Source organism: Vicia villosa, linkage group LG4 (genome assembly GCF_029867415.1).
Source record: "Vicia villosa cultivar HV-30 ecotype Madison, WI linkage group LG4, Vvil1.0, whole genome shotgun sequence".
Lineage (NCBI taxonomy): Eukaryota > Viridiplantae > Streptophyta > Magnoliopsida > Fabales > Fabaceae > Vicia > Vicia villosa.
The window spans coordinates 184,606,178-184,624,743 of record NC_081183.1 but is presented as its reverse complement, the minus strand read 5'-3'; positions in this window follow the sequence as shown (position 1 = coordinate 184,624,743).

Genomic DNA, 18,566 nt, shown 5'->3' with positions numbered 1-18,566 from the left:
ATCGAAAAGACAACTAGAGAAAATTAGAAAGCAGCTAGAGCGACACAAACAGTTCATGAAATAGTAAAAGAAAAACATTCTCGATATCCTTCAAATCACGATAGTCAGAATGAGGAAGAAGTTATGGAAAATCCACCACCTAAGAAGATTATGTATGACTATTGTAGGAGAACTATGCAGGGTAGATTTCTTTATGGTTCCAAGTGGTGAACCCTGTTAAATTTGATATTAAAAATATTGTTATTGCATGTTTCATAGACAACCAATTCAACGAAAGCGCAATTCGAGACCCGTGGGAGCACTTGACCTGCCTTTATGAGACATACTCTATGTGCAAGCAATATGGGGTAACTGAAAGTTAAATCAAGTTGAAATTTTTAGGTTTTTCATTGAATGGAAGAGAAAAAGATTGGTTGTAGTGTATACCTAGTGGTACAATTCTTATATGGACAGAGCTAGAAGATAAGTTCCCAAAGAGATTTTTTCTCCAATGCTCAGTTTGTTAAAAGTAGGGCCAGATTTTCAAATTTCTCACAAGGGATTTCAAACCACTTAATCAAAAGGTGCCTGGATTATAATATGGATAACATAGAGCAGATGCAATATTTCACAGGAGGTTTAAAAGCTCAGGTAAGAATGCTTATGGATACATCAACTAGAGGTACAATCAGAACAAATAATGAAGACAGAGTGAAAAAGTTTATTGAAAAAATATGTTAGCATAAATATTGCTCACAAAGTGATAAAGGTGTGAAAAGGGAGGAAAGAAAAAAGGCGTGCTTGAATTGGATGCTCACATAACTGTGTTAACTAAATTGGAGATTCTTACTAGATAGTTAGCGGGGATCGCTGGTGTTCATGTAAATGTGATTCAAGTTCAAGCATTGTGGCATAATTTTTGTGGGCAAGGGCATGCTAATGGAAATTGCGTACCATAAGGAGTCATAGAAGAAACATAGTATGTAAACAGCTGTCCAAGAGGAAACCCTTATTCTACCATTTACAATCCGAGTGTGAAGGATCATATTAACTTCAAGTGGAGCAACAACATAAGTGTGAATCTAATCTAAAGAGTTCCTCAAGTTCCTAAAATGCAATAACCCAGGAAGCCTTCTCCATTAAAAGAAACTATTATTTTGTTTATGAAGATAACTCAAAGCAACTTCAAGACTATAAGCAAGAATCACATAGCATCCATTAAAAATTTAGAAATGCAAATTTGTCAAGTATTAAGACAATTGGTGTCACAAACACATGGGGGTTTCAATGGGAATATCATAGACAACATAGGAATGAGAGTTGTAATTCCATTGACTTTAGAGACAGAGTAATTTCCACAGTAAGAAGTCCTAGGAGTGAGAAGGAAGATCGAGTGGAGGAAGAAATGGATGAAGAATGGAAGATATTAGATTAGAGAATAGAAAAAGATAAAGAGAGAGATGAATTGGGGGAGGAAACAGGTGAAGACATTGTAAGAGGATGCACACTTGGCAAACTAATTGATAAAAACTTACATTTGGGAAGAATTAAGGAGCAAATTCTCAACGAACCAAATTTTGAACTCCATTATTATGTGAAACCACATTAATCTATCTTGAAGTAAAAGTCGAAGAAATAAAAAGAAGATGGTCATTTCAAGAAGTCCATGAATAATTTCTCCAAGTATCGAGTCAATGTTCCTTTTAGTGAAGGTTTAGAGAAAATGTCGGGTTATAAAAATTTCCAGAAAAATTTATTAACCGAAAGGAGGAAGCCGAACTATGGTGAGAATATATATTTGAAACAAAAGAGTAGTGCAATCATCTAAAGTAAACTTCGACCAAAGCTCAAATATCTAGGGTGATTTATCATTCCTTGTACCATTGGTAAGTTAAAGATAAGGAAAATACTTTGTGATTTAGGAGAAAGTATCAACTTTGATGTCTTTTTTCATGATGAAGAAGCTTGATTGTGGTGGAGTTAAACCAACTCATATGACCCTCACAATGACAGATCAATCCATTACTTATCCTTATGGTGTGCTTGAAGATGTTTTGGTTAAAGTTGATAATTTACTATTTCCAGCTGATTTGGTTATTCTAGACATGAATGAAGATGCAGAAATACCTGTAATTCTTGGAATACATTTCTTGGAGACAAGAAGATATTTAATTGATGTGAAGTTAAGTGAATTGATATTTAGATTTCAAGATAAGATATTAACCCTTAATGTCTTTGAAACGGTGAGTGAAAATCCTCAATGTTATCATGTTGATATAGTTGAAGAAATGAATTCGAGTGAGTCGCCTTTATTACCTATTGAGTATATTATTGTGAATTATATAAAAAAAATTAGGAAGGACAATATAAGAAATTCAAGGAATATGTGCTTGTCATATAAAAAAATGAGTTCTTTAGTGATCTTGAACTAGGGATGTCAACTTGTCTCCGTTAGCAGGGATCCCCATGGGGATTCCCTGTTTGGGGCCCCAAAGACGAGGATTTTTTCCCCCGAGGGGACGAGGATGGGGAATTAAGTCTCCCCGAAAGCACTTCGGGGACGGGGGTGGCGTAAATATCTCCCGCCCCGTTGTGTATCCGCCTAAAATAGCACAATATCCTTAATTTGTATATAATTTTAAATTATTATGTAAGTTTATTTGTCATTTCATATAATTAATCTTATACACAAATTTAAAATATATATATATATATATGTATTGTGAGTAAAGGAGTGAGATCTAAATGATTATTTCAATTTTTTTAGTTTGAAATTTTGGTGGTCATGACACTCTATATTATAGATTAAATATTATTAAAAAATATATATTTATCATAAAGGAATAATTTCTAAATTTCTTGTGGTTATTTTTTGAAGCTTTTACTATTAATTTGGTTTAAAATAAAAAAAAAATGTTTAAGGATCTCCGCATGAACCTTGGGGATTCGTGGGAACTCGCGGGGATGGGGGACAAAATCCCCCTGTAGCGGGGATTTGAAACTAGGATGGGAATAGATTCAAGGGCGGGGATTGTGATGGGAATGTATCCCCCGCCCGCCCCATTAACATCCCTATCTTGAACCAAATGTCGTAGTGTCAACAAAAGCTCAAAAACCCAAAATCCTTGAAGTGAAAAAGTTATCTCTACATCTAAAGTATATTCTCTTAAGAAGGTAACTAAGATCATCCAATCTAATTAGTAGTTATTTATCTCGTTTGAATAAAGAGAAGCCTAAAGAGTATTGAGAAAGAATGAGGGAGCATATAGATGGAACATACTTGATGTAAGGGGAATAAATTCAATTAACTATATGAATTAGATCAAGCGTGGTTTTAAACTAATTGGATACACTGATTCAAGTTTAAAGGACACACCTGATTAGAGAATCAAATGGTCATGCTAAGGACCTTAAAGAAGCGATGTGTGGGAGAAAACCTATGGATTGGTGTCATTTATTTTTCTTTCGTTATGTCTTTCTACTTTCTCGTTATGTGAAATGTACTATTGTTTTATTTAATAAATGAGTTTGTTATTGTTGTTTCTTTGAGTTAATGATATATTACCTTACCGACCAATTTGAAAAGCAAAATGGAAAATCAACAAGTATGGTTTAAGCCAAATAATTCATTGTGTACTTTTTCCTTCTTACAAGAGTATACGTAAACTTATTATTTTCTATAATTTTTTCTTTATGATTTAGTCTATTGGTCTGATGATTACACACTGACACACTTGTTTGTGAAAACTCTGATCCATTTCAAGCCACCTTACTATGAAATTTTATATCTGTTGTTTAAACCCTTAGAAGGTTTAAAGCTTGCGATAAAGTTAAGTTTCATCTTTTGGAACCCAATATCGATTCCTTGATAGTTGTTCAAGCCATTGAGAAAGAAAGGTTGAGACAGTTGCATGTGTGGCTATTCTCCGGTGTATTTTGGAGGTTATGTCCAATTTTAAAGTTATTGTTATTTCTCACGTAAATAGAGTTTTAAATTCCTGTGCTGATTGTCTGGCTAAGCGGGGATGCATGGAGCGGAAGTTTGTTGTCTATAATGAGCTTCCTGATTTTCTGAGTAATTTTGTTAAGTTAGATGCCAAGGGGGTTGTTCCTACCTCAGTTGAGGTTCTATAGTTGTTTTATTTTTGTTGGGGCTTAGGCCCTCCCTCATAGCAAAAAAAAAAAGGTTAAACCTAAATTAGACATTCACGGCAATTGCTCAGCGTGTAATAAATATGAATTGCTTGAATCTAAAATCCATAAACTTAATCATGTAATACGCTGTTGCACCCCAATTTTTGACCTCTGAGATCCCATCATTTTCTAAGTGTTATGATCATTATTGTTATACCCCAAAATTTGCCTGCGTTTTTTAAAAAAAAAAAAAAAAGAAGTCAACAGACTTCTGTCTAAAAATTTGGAGTTTTATACAATCTTGGATTTTTATTTCATAAATATCCTGATTTTATAAATACTCAATTTTTTAGAATTTTTTATATAGTATTTTGGTTCGCTGCTAAATTTATTCTTACATAAACGCCAAATACTGTTTATCACTTCATACACTGTTTATTTGAGATTTATTTTCTGATAAATAATGCTGACGCAGTTGGTACATAATTAAAATTTGCAGGCGCAGAGTCCGGGTTTCAGATTATACTGGTAACAATTAAATTATTATTGGTTTTATTTCCCACTAATTTTTATTTTTATACTATATTATTTTTTTATTTTCAAAATCTCTTTCTTTCTTTTCAAATATCTTCCTTTCTTTTCAAATCTTTTTTTTTTCAAATCAAATTCTAGCTTTATTCTATACCCCTTTTCTTTTCAAAAACCTACCATACTTTTTTTCAAATCCTACTACTATTCAAACGGTACCACCTCATTCCCAACGTCTCTATCTCTCTCTTTTCACTCTATAAATACTCCTCATTTTTTCCATAAATTCTCACATCAAATTTAACTCATCTCCCAAATTTCTCAAACTTCTATCTCATAATTATTTTCTCTTCTTCCCCGGCAAAAATGGAAAAGTGGATAAATACACTTTTTCTTATAGTCATCACTATTTTTACGGTGATCATGTCCTTCTTCTGTCTGCATAGTCCTGAAAAATGCGGACCTGCGATGGTTACACTTCCGATCATCTATTTTCTCTTTTTCATAGCATGGATTATTAATCGTCATATGTAAAGTTTGTCGTATCTTCTGTTTTTTAGAATGTACCGTTCTTTATGTTTACCGTACTGTTCGCTACGTTTTGTTTAAGTAATATTTGTACTGTCAGTATTAAGTATTACACTATCTATTATACCGTCGTTTAACTAGTAAGATAATATTATGTGTGTTTATTTCTAGTTAAATATTTATTTTTCTATGCATTAAATCCCTTTCAATCTTATTATTGACGGTAATTTTGTTCGCGTACAGTGTATTTTAGTTATTTATTATATTTGTGTTTTTCTAACAAATCATGTAAACAATTTCTCACCATTAACACAACAAAAAAAAACAAACAGAAAAAATTAACTTTAACTGTTAAGTTTTCACTTTAACTGTTACGTTAATACCCGGACAGCTAGGTACCAGTCAAACCCGCTATCAGCGCAATTCTCCGTGTTTGTACCATCAGTCAAATCAATTTTTTGCACTTCAAATTTCCAAGATTTTGTTCCAGAAGTCTTCTGATAATCACGTGATCAACAGAGACTCAACACTGCACAAAAATCAGGTACGCCTAACTGTCTCCTACACAAACAGTCCCTAACTAGGTTTTTTGTTTTTTTCAGGAGAACAAGTTTTTGAGACCTCAAATGGATTTCATGGATCTCCATATGTCTCAAAGTACCACCAGACAAATTTTCAAACTTCGATTCGCTCGGACGCACAGTCAACAACCCAAACAGTCAACAGACGACCAGTTTGACCAAAAAGTCAACAGACAGTCAAAAATGCAACTTTTTGTCAACATCCATATTTTGTCAAAAGATTCATCATGTGATCAATGGTTGATCATAATTCATCAAGAAAAGTTCAGAAATCGACAAAACTCAAAATTGCAAAATAAGAGTTTTTTTTACCTAAAAGTCAACTGAACCTTGACCGACCATAACTCTCTCATAATTTATCATAAAATTCCAACCAAAGCTCATTCTCAAGGAAATTCAATTCTCTACAACTATGATGTTGGGACCAAGGTCAAGAAATGCTTCCGCCTAAGAGATATAAGCCAAAACATTACAGGTCATTTTCAAAGTCAACAAAAAGCAGTTTTTTGTCAAAGCCCATATCATCAAAATAACTTCTCCAAATGCAAAAACACTTCCAAAGTGGCTTGTAGAGGACATTTTGGGCTTTCCAAAAAGTACAAGAACACTTTCATAGGATCAAAATTAAGGGATATATGCCTTGATGAAGTTGACTTTTTTTGGAAGAATGCATGAAACAAGTAATGACCAAAATTTGATTTTTTTTCAAAAAGGCCAATTCTTTTGTGATTCAATCTTGATTCTAATATGTTTAAAGATATTCACAACATATCCATGATTCATGACATTTTTATTTCATTTTAATTAAATTTTATTCATTTAAAGTTTAATTAAAGTGAGATAATTCAAAGATATTATCAAGGATGCTTATGGTTGCCAATCAAGACCAATTCAAGATGCTTAAAGATATTATTGCAAGATTGAAGAGAATAACACTTGAGTGTTTTAACCATGGTTAAAGAAATGCACTCATTGAAAGAATATTCCATTCTTTTTCCACAAAATTAATCATGACAATTCCAACTTGCAAGGCTTCCATATCAAATCATTTGCCTATAAATAAAACTTCATTTTCTTCATTCAAGAGAGAAAAAAAAAAGAGGAGGAGGAACAAGAGGAGAGCACAACAACAAACACCAAAGCCATAGCATAAGTTTTATATTTTTCAAAAGTTTCAAGAAACTTGTAAAAATCAAGGCTCATTCAAATAACCACTTTCAATCAATTTCAATCACTCTATTCCACTCTTGGGACATCATAGAGTAAGTACAATGTAATTTTTAATATGTAGTAGTGTTAGGAGTTCATGAATTAAAAACTCCATATTTATGCATATTTTCAATTTCTCAAAAAAAATGTTTTAGTTTTAGTTTTAAGTTGATAAAATGTTTATTTAATTTTTAACATAAAAATATTTTATTTCTTTCCATAATTAATTTATTTTGCTTAATTAATTAGTAATTATGTAAATATTGCTTTTTAATTATTTTCAACCAATCAAAAAAACTCCAAAATATTTTTCTTTTAGATTTAGGTTTATATTTTTATAATCTAATTCTTGACATAAAAAAGAATATTTTTCTTGTTAAGTTTAATTATTTGTATTATTATTATTTTAATTAGCTTGTTAATTAACTTAAAATCAATTACAAAAAAATCACAAAAAAAATGAATTAAGTTTAATTTGTTTTATATTTATTTTTGTATATTATTTGATATTATTTCTTATCTTTTTCTTTGTCCCGAATTGGAATAAAAGATCAAATATGGCAGAGATTGTATACAGTTGATTTAAGACTTTTGGAAATTTATCGTGTAGTCGCTATGATTCTATCAAGCTTCTGATAAATTTTCATTAACTTTAAATCCGAGATCATCATTCACTCACCATCAATCTTCACTAACATCGTGGATATACTTGACTAGCTTCAAGATGATTCGCGTGCTAACATACTAACAATTAACTTTAAATTCTGCATTTTATTATATTGTTCTTTATATTTCTTGCTTTATACTTTATTTTATCATTCATCATATTTATGTTTATGTTATTTTCTCTTTGTCCATTTGGACATATTATTTATGTTTCTGTTATTTTTTCTTTGTCCATTTGGACATATTATTTATGTTTCTGTTATTTTTTCTTTGTCCATTTGGACATATTATTTATGTTCCTGTTATTTTTTCTTTGTCCATTTGGACATATTATTTATGTTTCTGTTATTTTTTCTTTGTCCATTTGGACATATTATTTATGTTTCTGTTATTTTTTCTTTGTCCATTTGGACATATTATTTATATTTCTGTTATTTTCTCTTTGTCCATTTGGACATATTATTTATGTTTCCGCTATTTTCTCTTTGTCCATTTGGACATATTATTTATGTTTCTGCTATTTTTCTTTGTCCATTTGGACATATTATTTATGTTTCCGCTATTTTCTCTTTGTCCATTTGGACATATTATTTATGTTTCCGTTATTTTCTCTTTGTCCATTTGGACATATTATTTATGCTTCTGCTATTTTTTCTTTGTCCATTTGGATGCATTGTTTATGTTTCCGTCATCTTCCTTTTGTCCACTTGGACCATATTTTTACCTTTGAGCTAAAACATTAATAATCAAGATAAAACTTAAAAAAAGTACTTTGCACACTTGCACCTCTATGGTTTTCCCTCTTATTACTTTTTTTAATCATACCATCATTTAAGAAAAGTATTAAATGCATAGGAAAGATCTTATAAATCGAGAGTAGATAACTCCTAATTGCTTGCTCAAATACTTTCATTTTCAAACAACGTATTTTCAAAACTTCTCATCTATTTTCAAAACTTTCATCTGGTATTTGAAGGACATTATTCTTGGTGAACTTCTTCAGAGACCTATGTGACTTATTGTCCATCTTCACTTCTTCTATTTTCAAATCAATAAAGCATTTAAAAAAGTGAGCTAAGAAATTAAGAGCCCATGGATAACCATGGATACAAAGGGCGCTTAAAACCTTCCCTTTGTATAACCAACCCCCCGAACCCAAAATCTGTCAAAAGGTCTTTCCTGTTCTTTTATGCCTTTCCTAAATGTTGGATAAAATAAAAGTCGGTGGCGACTCTTGCAAAAATATAAAATAATAAAAAAAAGAGAGCAAGGAGTCAGTTCGTAAAAAAAACCGAGTTACAGAATTGGCGACTCTGCTGGGGACTTATGAAAATATTTTGTAAAGAGGGGTTACCTTAGAGTTTTAGATCACTTTAATATTTGCTTATACTTGGTTATTTTGTACATACTTGTTATTTCATGCTATTCTTGATATATGTGTGGTTCCGTCACTTGAGATACATTATGGACAAATCCTAACCCGGATTAAGTACACATAAGAATTAGGTGGAGGGTATAGTCATGTATGGCATACAAGGAGTCAGTCCTTAAAAATCTAGCATGAGAATCCTTCCGCTCAGTGGAGGTTCCTTGTTGGTAGTATATGTTTAGCAAGTTCAGTTGCGAAGACATTATTGCTTTCATTGAACTGTAGAAGCTGAGTTGGCTGTAGAACCCATAACCCATCCTGGCCTTATTAGGTTGTGGCGCAGAAACTATTCAGGTGAAGACTTGGATTAGTTGTCACGCGGAGAGCCACACTCAGACGAGTTTTTCTTGAGAATATTATTGGCTCACAAGTTCAGTTGTGCAAGCCGGTAATATCCGAAAGAAGAATGTGGACTCTGACGTATCAGTAGAACATATTATGCAGGTGATTAACCCTAGTACTATCCCATATTTGGTTCTTTGACCTCATGCTCGTGACGTTGAATTTTGGAACCTACCTTATGTGCACCATGTTTGTGTTACCATTTCTATATATGTGGAATTCATGCATTCATACATTCATAAAAATCTTTTCCTTTGATTTCCAATGAACTCAGAGGTCTTTTTTTGTAAACATCGTAAGTTTCATCAAACTCAATGGATCTTGGGTGTTGATGGGGTGAAAACTCTAATCCACCAAAATGGATGGTTGATTTTGATGATAACCTAATCAATGCTTTAATCCAATGCTTGAATGTTTGCAAATTAATATCTTAAGTTCTTTGAAACTCAAATAATATAAACAACAAATGCATCATTTGCATACATACATCCAGCTTATCCATGAAACTTATCCTTGTATATCTCCATCTTCGAAGTTGTCTGTCTACCATCGAGCTGACTCTTCCACCTCGGAATCCTCTTCCAGAAGGTTTTAGGTCTGATTTTCATTGTCCTTTCCATCAAGGGGCAGCATACCATGATTTAGAAAGATGTTTCCCTACTGTTTGCATTTCCTCAGTTGTATTGTTTGCTTTTAAACTTTTTTTTTCATTCGTGAATGTTAATTTTAATGAAATGAGCATCGTATGTTTGAATTCATTTTCATCTACTATGTCTATGTTCATTCTTCTTTTACAAAACCTTTCTCCTATTTTGCTTTCTCTATCAAACTTGTGTTTTATGCAAAGATTGGATGGAGGATGATGACAACGAAATACCCAAGTTGTCGAACTGTATGCTTTCAAATAAAACTTTGCTGACGATGTACAGGTGTAATACGGTGAACTGACTTTTTATTAATTGGAATGTCGCGGTAAGCAAGAGTCGCCACCGACTTTTATTTTATCCAAACAAATTCGGAAAGGCAAAAAGAAACAGAAAAAAGCCTTTTAAAGAAATCTAAGTTCGGGGGGTAATTTATGCAAAGGGAAGGTGTAAGGCACCCTTTGCATCCATGGTTTTCCATGGGCTCTTAATTGCTTTGCTTGCTCGTTTTTCAGAAAAAGTAGATGAAAGAGATAGGGACTTTAGCTTGTGAATAAGCGTTGCCCTTTTGAAAAATTATGAGAAAGAATATAATAAAAAGGTTTGAGCATTGCAAGGCAATTAGGGGCAATTACCTTAAACTCAGATGATAGGTCTCTTTTTGCCTTTCAGAATGAAAGGGTCTATCCTTGCCATAAGAGGGCAGGAAGCCTTTCGTTTGGAGGTTGAAGGGTCATCGAAGCATCCTTTGCCATAAGACTGTCCCATGCCATAGAGGGGCAGGTAGTCTAAGGCAAGGATCAGAATAAGCCTTTTCGTTAGGCAACCAGAAGATACCTCAGCCTTTTTCCGTAGGCAACATCCGAGGGTCGAGGTCATAATTGTGTATCGAAGGCAGCATCATTTAGGGTCGCATGACCTTTTATTATCGAGGCAGCATGGCTGAGGTATCCTCAAATTCGAGGGACATAGCTTATTCTGCAAAAAACACAAAGGCAACAGGCAACAAGGCAACAGAGAGGTTACCCCAAAAGCGTGCGTGTGTGCAACAATCACGTGATTATATTCAATTATATTATCTTGTAAATTAGCGATTCTAAATTCAATTCATGGTTGCCACTCCCTATTTTACTAACCACGCAGATAATATAAGGCAAGAAACAGTAATATGGGGGAGGGAAATTGTAACCAGCGGATCCCTTATCAGGGTTTGACACAAGTAATAATAATAAAAGGCATAAAATAAAATGAGGTTTAGGGTTACCAATGACGTAGCTTTGGCGATTAACGAACCCTGAAAAGGCAAACAAACCAAAAATAGGGTGAGTGTATGGCTAATTCAGAGGCGAACGTTTCTAACCCTAAAATAAGAAGGTCGAGACAATAATTTGAGATAAGTAATTAAATGAAGGGCACTTAGCTTTTTGCATTTGATCTGATATGGTTGATAGGGCGCCTTCAAGGTTAACCCTGAAAAGTTAGTTTTGGTTCATTGTGGCAGCCTTTGAGGGTGCCTGTGCATGGTAAACCTTCAGCTTTGTGTGCGTTAGATCTGGATGGTAGGAGATTGAGGATGAATTTGCGAATATTCGCAAGAATAGATAAACAACTCGAATGTACCTCGCAAAAACAAGAATGTGTTAGTACGGATATATATATATATATATATATATAAAATGGTAATGAGAGATGATAAAATATAAATAATTTTTAGTTAAAAGAAGAATCTAAAATGACATATTAAATTCTAAAAGAGAAATATTAAAACAAATTCTTTTGATATATTCTTTTTTATTAACTGAAGAATTAACGACAAATTTTATATCTTTGTATTAATTCTACATAGTACAAGTTAAGCAACTATTATCTAAGCTAAAAATTAGTCCTATGAACTATATAGTAAACTACAAACAGGATAATAAGCCATAAGCATGATACTAATAACAGACTTAAATAAAGACCAAGAGAAAACTCATGATGAATACCCTAAATGATTAAATGCAATAAGGGAGAAAAATAATTAAAAAAAAACATATGAGTATACCAGGGGCGGACCACTTCTAAAGCTGAGATATTTTGACTTTTCAAAATTGTACAAGAGCCATTGGATGGCCGACACGTGGCATATGAGAGAAAAAAAAATTAGAACTAGAACCAACATGTTATACACCTGAGAGATATAGAACACACATATTTTCCTTTCTTATCAGTACCCTCTAAAACCTTTTCTTCTTAACCACAACCCAAAGAAATCAGCCTCTTTGTCTAATTCTATTTCGGATCACACAGCAAGAGGAAAGCATACAAACATCAAGAACATGCTATGGTTTGTTGGAATATATCAAACGAAAACCACAATCAACCACAATGAATCACAAAACAAGTTCCGCAAAGGGATTTAGACAACATCATCGGTATTGCAAACGGAAGAACAAATCAAACGAAATACCATTCAACAACAAAATGACTTAAAATTTCAACAAATACACAGTAGCTCAGTGTTAAAATGGAAAAGAATACAACAAGAGTTACCGATGGTGATGCTTTTTTGGTTGTCTTGATGTTACAGCTTCGTCGACGTTGTGAAGTTTGAGCCGTCGCCGATTTGTGATGTTGTGAACGATGATGCTGCTGCGTCAGTATTATGTTTCCAGCAGTTTTGATTTGACGCCATGGCATAGAGGCCCTGAACCAGTGAACGGTGTGGATGGTCTCATATTACTCTCCTTCTTTCTTTTCGATTATGGCTCTGTGTTGGTCTTGTTGTACAATTTGATGATTTCTTTCATCATGATTTCCCTGCAAAATAAAAGCTTGTACAAATTGCTGTAAGTTTATGTTTACATGAAATTTGTTAGAATTGTTTGAATTGACATGAGATTCATGTATCAGATTGTGCGGTGATATTATGATATGGTTTGTGAAGTGTGATGAAGATGAATTTTGGCTCAGTTTTTGTTCGGTTTTGCAGGAGGTTTGGTGAAGTGAGGATGGTGTTTTTGATGATGGCAAGAGGTTAACGGAAGGGATTAGTGTGAAGAAAAAGGGTTTCACGTGAGACTGTGAGTAAGGGTTAGTAGTTGTTTTTTGCTGTAGCGTGACGGTGTGCACTCTTCCTCTTTTTAGGTTAGGATTTCTGTCCTTATTTATATGGCAAAAGTTAGGTTAGTAAAAAGAGTATAAATCAAGGATTAATTAACATAATCAAAATTCTAAATCAAACTTTTAATTTGATTTGGATTCTTGACATATTTAATCAATTATTGATTCTGCTCTAAAAATAAAAATGCTCTCCTAAGATGCAAGTGCAATCTAATCTTTTGGAATATTTTTAATTTATGATTCTTTTTTTTGGATTTTTGTGAATAAAATGTGAATAAAGTAAAAAAAATATTTTTTTAATAAATAATAAATAATAAAAACGAAAATAATATTTAAATATTAAAAAACGTATTTTTGTGATTTTTGAGCATTTATGAAAATAAAGTTATAACTAAAATTAGAACGCAAACAAAAGGTAAAAAAATGTTAGAAACGGGATTCGAGCATGAGACCTCTCGCTCTTACACCTTTTACCCTCATATCCTTACCGACTGTGCTTATGTCACTTTTTAAAATAAAATGACATCGGCAAATATATGAGGGCAAATTTTGGGGTATGACAGCTGCCCCTGTTCAATTTTCTTAAACCTGAAGATGTAGAGTGGTTTGTATGCCAGTCGGTATCTGAAGGTGGAAGATGATTGAACACTAGAATACCAAGAAATTTGCCCTATTTGAAGTAGGGACTTTTGTCGGAGATGGGCTTGTAGATGCCATCTGATAGTTGTTAGAGTATAGATTGTTACGCAATTTCTGCTTTTGCTGTCTTCCCTCTTTTGAATGTTGAGGAACCGTCAAAGGTATCGACTCAAATCTGTGTTGGGTTATTTAAGGAACCGTCAAAGGTATCGACTTAAATTCGAAGCATATTGTTGAGGCACCGTCAAAGGTATCGACTCAGATATGCGGATAGATTGTATAAGGAACCGTCAAAGGTGTCGACTTATATCTGAAGTATGTCGTTAAGGAACCGTCAAAGGTGTCGACTTAACTCTTGATGTGGGTTGTTAAGGAACCGTCAAAGGTATCGACTTAACTTTGAAGCATATCATTGAGGCACCGTCAAAGGTATCGACTCAGATATGTAGATAGATTGTATAAGGAACCGTCAAAGGTGTCGACTTATATCTGAAGGTAGATCATTAAGGAACCGTCAAAGGTATCGACTTAGATCCGAAAGGCTTTGAAGTTGTTTATTTGACTGCAGCTGTAACCAGAAAAAAAAAGCAAAGTTAGTTTTTTATGCCATGTCATGATGCATGTAATGTGTTTATGTGACGGGATTCTCGAAATAAATGAGAATCTTGCATATTATGTATGCATTTGTCGCGATGCATTATGTATTATGTATGAACATGTATGCGATTGTATGAATATGTTTATGATTTATGACTATGCCATTTGACACATCTTGACTGAGAAGGTGGATCTCCATGTCATTGTAATTTTGATGTTTGATTTTGTTTTGAAGATACACAGCTGGGGATTTATGATTTCTGCTTGGGGATGAATAGTGATTTGATGGATCTTGACTGGGGATGAAAGATATTAGTAAGCCATGTTGGAGAAGAGCAAAGTGTTGGAGAAGCGGTAGTGTTGAAGATGTAAACTCTGTTGGGGAGCCATGTCTTTGTCGGGACGAGAGTATTTGAAGGTATCTTCTTAGTGATTACTCTGTGGGGATATGATCTGGTGAACCCGGCTCTGTGGGGAGACATGGGTGAAAGTTGCCCCCAGTATTATAGTAACTGCCATTCCTGGATTTAAGACATGTCACTGAATGTTGATCAAGATGTCAAACTGGACTTGCATAGGTTTGCCCCCGCTAGTAAGAGCTTTGGAAAGATTCGCCTCACGAGGACTTTATGAGATGTGCGCTATGGGCGACATGCCCTCAGTAATCGTAAACTCAGGATGATGCCCCTGATTATTTTGGCATCCTGAGAGATTCTCAGAATCTTGACTTGATTGCCTCAGTTTGATCAGGAACATAGCTTGAAACCCACTTGAGGTGTATGCCTTTGATTGTTTGGCTTTTGAGAGATTCTTGGAATCTTGACTTGATTTCCCCAGATTGACCAGGAAATAGTTTGACTTCCGCTTGGGATGTATGCTTTTGACTTTTTGGCATTTGAGAGATTCTTCGAATCTTGACTTGATTGCCCCAGATTGAATGGGAGAAACTTGTCATGCCCCTTGTATATGTAGGAGACGTTGCCTATCGGGATAACTTTCTAGTCATTAGTTGTACCCAGTGCAAGTTCTTTCTGATGCTAACATTTGAAATTATGTAGCAGAATATGTTTAATAATGAATTCATGAGATGCAATGCATACGTTTGTCTTGAGTTTTTTTGAAAAACATTAAAACCAAAGATGTAAACGTGTGATGTTTGTAAAAAAAACATGATATTTGTAAAAACATGATATTTATGACAACGTGATGTTTGTAGAAACGTGATATCAACTCGGCATTTTGGTAAACCTTAAGGAGTCGGGATACCTTTTGGTGACAGTATGCTTTCGAACTAACCATGCTTCAATTAGGACTTTCAAGGGTTGTAACGTGGCTTGGTTCACGGTTTACGAAACAAAGGATAATGGCTCAAATTTTATTGTACCCACCCCTCTTCGTGATGATCTTCAGTCCTAAGCTCTGTCAATTCAACTTATGCATTCAGGTTTCAAGAGACTTTGGATTTTCCCCTTTGACAATGATGATGGTTCACAAGTAAAGATAACTTTTGAGATGGCAGTCACTTCTTCCTTTTGGTAGTCACAATATTTTGTTGTTCAGGAATTTATTGACTTCTCTTTTTTCGTCTTTTGATATCCCTAACTTTTGCCTGAACTGTCTATTTTGAGTTTACAGTCATCGGGATGCCTTGATTTTTGCCTAAGTCTTCTTTTTGATTTTTGACTTAGCAGGCTTTTCTTTGTATATATTTTTTTTCATTTTTTCGTTTTTTCTTTTTGAAAGATACTGACTGCCTTGTTTGATGATTGGTGAACCATCATTGTCTTTTGATTGACATCTCCAATACTTCTTTGATGTGTGCGGATGAACGCTTGTGATTGAAACCTTTGTTGAAAGGTGTATTGAATGATTCTCTTAAAATAGAATGCACAACCAAATTAACTGAGAACTACCCTGCCCCAGGTTATGATCAAGGGTTTTAATTAGCACAAGAAAGAAACTTCTACTTCTTAGGCTCAAAGGGGTTAACGAGGGATTAACATCCTTATATCTCCACTGTTTAGGAATTGAAACAATGCCTGTACATCGTTAGCATAGTCTGTTCAAAAGCATACTATATGAGGTTGCGGTATCGTTTTCGTCATCCTCCCTCAAAAGGCTTACAGCTTAGCAGGAGTTGAATAAACACAAAACATATGCAAAGTAAAGATGCAGTTTTAGATGAGTGATAGCGAAATAATTTATTCAAGACAAACATATGCAATGCACTGATGATGATTATTAAAACAGATAATGTCTATCATGAGTCAAATGTTTAAACAAACAGGAAAGAAACTTGCAAATGAAAGTAGATCTAATGATCCAAAAGTTCATCCTTCTAGGTATTAATCAATCTTTTTGTGATTAGGCATAGGAGTAGTGATCACCACAGGAGTCTTCAGGAGACTTGAATTTGATTTCTCCGTCATTGACCAGATCTTGGATCTTATTGTTCAATGTCCAGTAATCGTTTGTGTAATGTCCAGGACTGTTGGAATGGTACGCGCACCTAGCATTTGGTTTATAGTAGGTGTTAGAATTCGTTGGCTCGATTTCCCTGAGCGCCTGGATCATATGAGTGAATTGATTGTTGTGACTCAGTTGTCGTGATTCCATTATCGTGACTCAGTTTGTCATGATTCCATTATCGTGACTCAGTTGTCGTGACTTTGTTGTCATGATTAAATCTTTGAATGTTGATCGTGTCAGTACCGTTCGTAGTAACTGAATTAGACCTTGGAAGATTGTGCACAGCATTGAGTCATACATTGGACCATATCTGAGGAGGGTTTCAGAACGAGTCATACATTGGACCATATCTGAAGAGGAATAGCAGAACGAGTCGTACATTTGACCATATCTATTGGAGGATGTCAGAACGAGTCATACATTGGACCATATCTGATGAAGGATTTCAGAACGAGTCATTCATTAGACCATATCTGAGGAAGGATACCAGAACGAGTCGTACATTTAGACCATATCTGGAAGTAGGACGTTAGAACGAGTTATTCATTAAACCATATCTGAAGGAGAATGTCAGAACGAGTCATACATTTAGACCATATCTGATGAAGGATTTCAGAACGAGTCATTCATTAGACCATATCTGAAGAGGAATACCAAAACGGGTCATATATTAGACCATATCTGGTTGAGAATACCGGAACGGGTCATACATTAGACCATATCTGATAGAGAATACCAGCTCGTTAGAGTTGATGAGTTTTTTGATGAAGTTTTGGTATGTAAAAAGACTTGCCAGAATGAATCTTAGGCTTGTCTGAGAGGAATGCTTGTCGGGGCGGAACCTGAAAACAACGTTAGAAGTATGCAATGTCATGATGCATGTGAAATGCTTTCAAGGATCTTTAGGTATTTAGTTAGCAACATTAGAAAATGATTTGGTCGCGTCTTTGTCTGAAGAAATCTGAACTTTGTCTTTGAACGTCTTTCTTTGAGAATCAAGCTCACCATGTCGAGTGGGTCATCGCCTCTGATTCGAGATCCTTCTGAATTTGAAAGTATATGGCTAGAGGAAAGTAAATCCTCTTGCCCCTTGATTAGGACTTCAATCCTTGATAAGAGCACCTGAAATTGCACGCCCTAAATTCCTAAGATCCTTGAAAGGGTTAGTTAATTATGTTATGCTTATGATGTCATGATGTCATGATGTTATGCGGATGCAGTTCGTTAGACTTAATGCGAGATGGTTAGGACGAACAAGTCCTTTCAACAAAACCTGCGAGGAAATGAAGGTTAGTAGTAAACACAAACAAGTCACGCAAGTCACACAAGTCACACAATTTTTGGCTTAAAGCTTGCATGGAGTCTGATCATGTGTCCTTCCCAAGGGTATTTCTATAGATAAGGAGATTTCAGCAACGGTTCTACCAAGTGACTCAGAATTGTCAGCCCCCTCTAAAGCACCCTCGAACATGGTACATGCATACCACGCAATGATACTTTAGGAAGAAACCTATCTGAGCTGTAGTATCGGGTAGCGACCATAACTTGGCATGCACCAAGAATAGCCCTCCCACTACGTTCCTAAAAGCCAGGATGGGTTAAGGGTAACTAAAGGTCCTTGAGCTCCGACGCACCCAAAGATACATGCATAAACCTCTCTCATGCAAAAGAGGTACACAATAACCAGTGGAGGCCTAACTCAAGTGTGAACTTCATTTT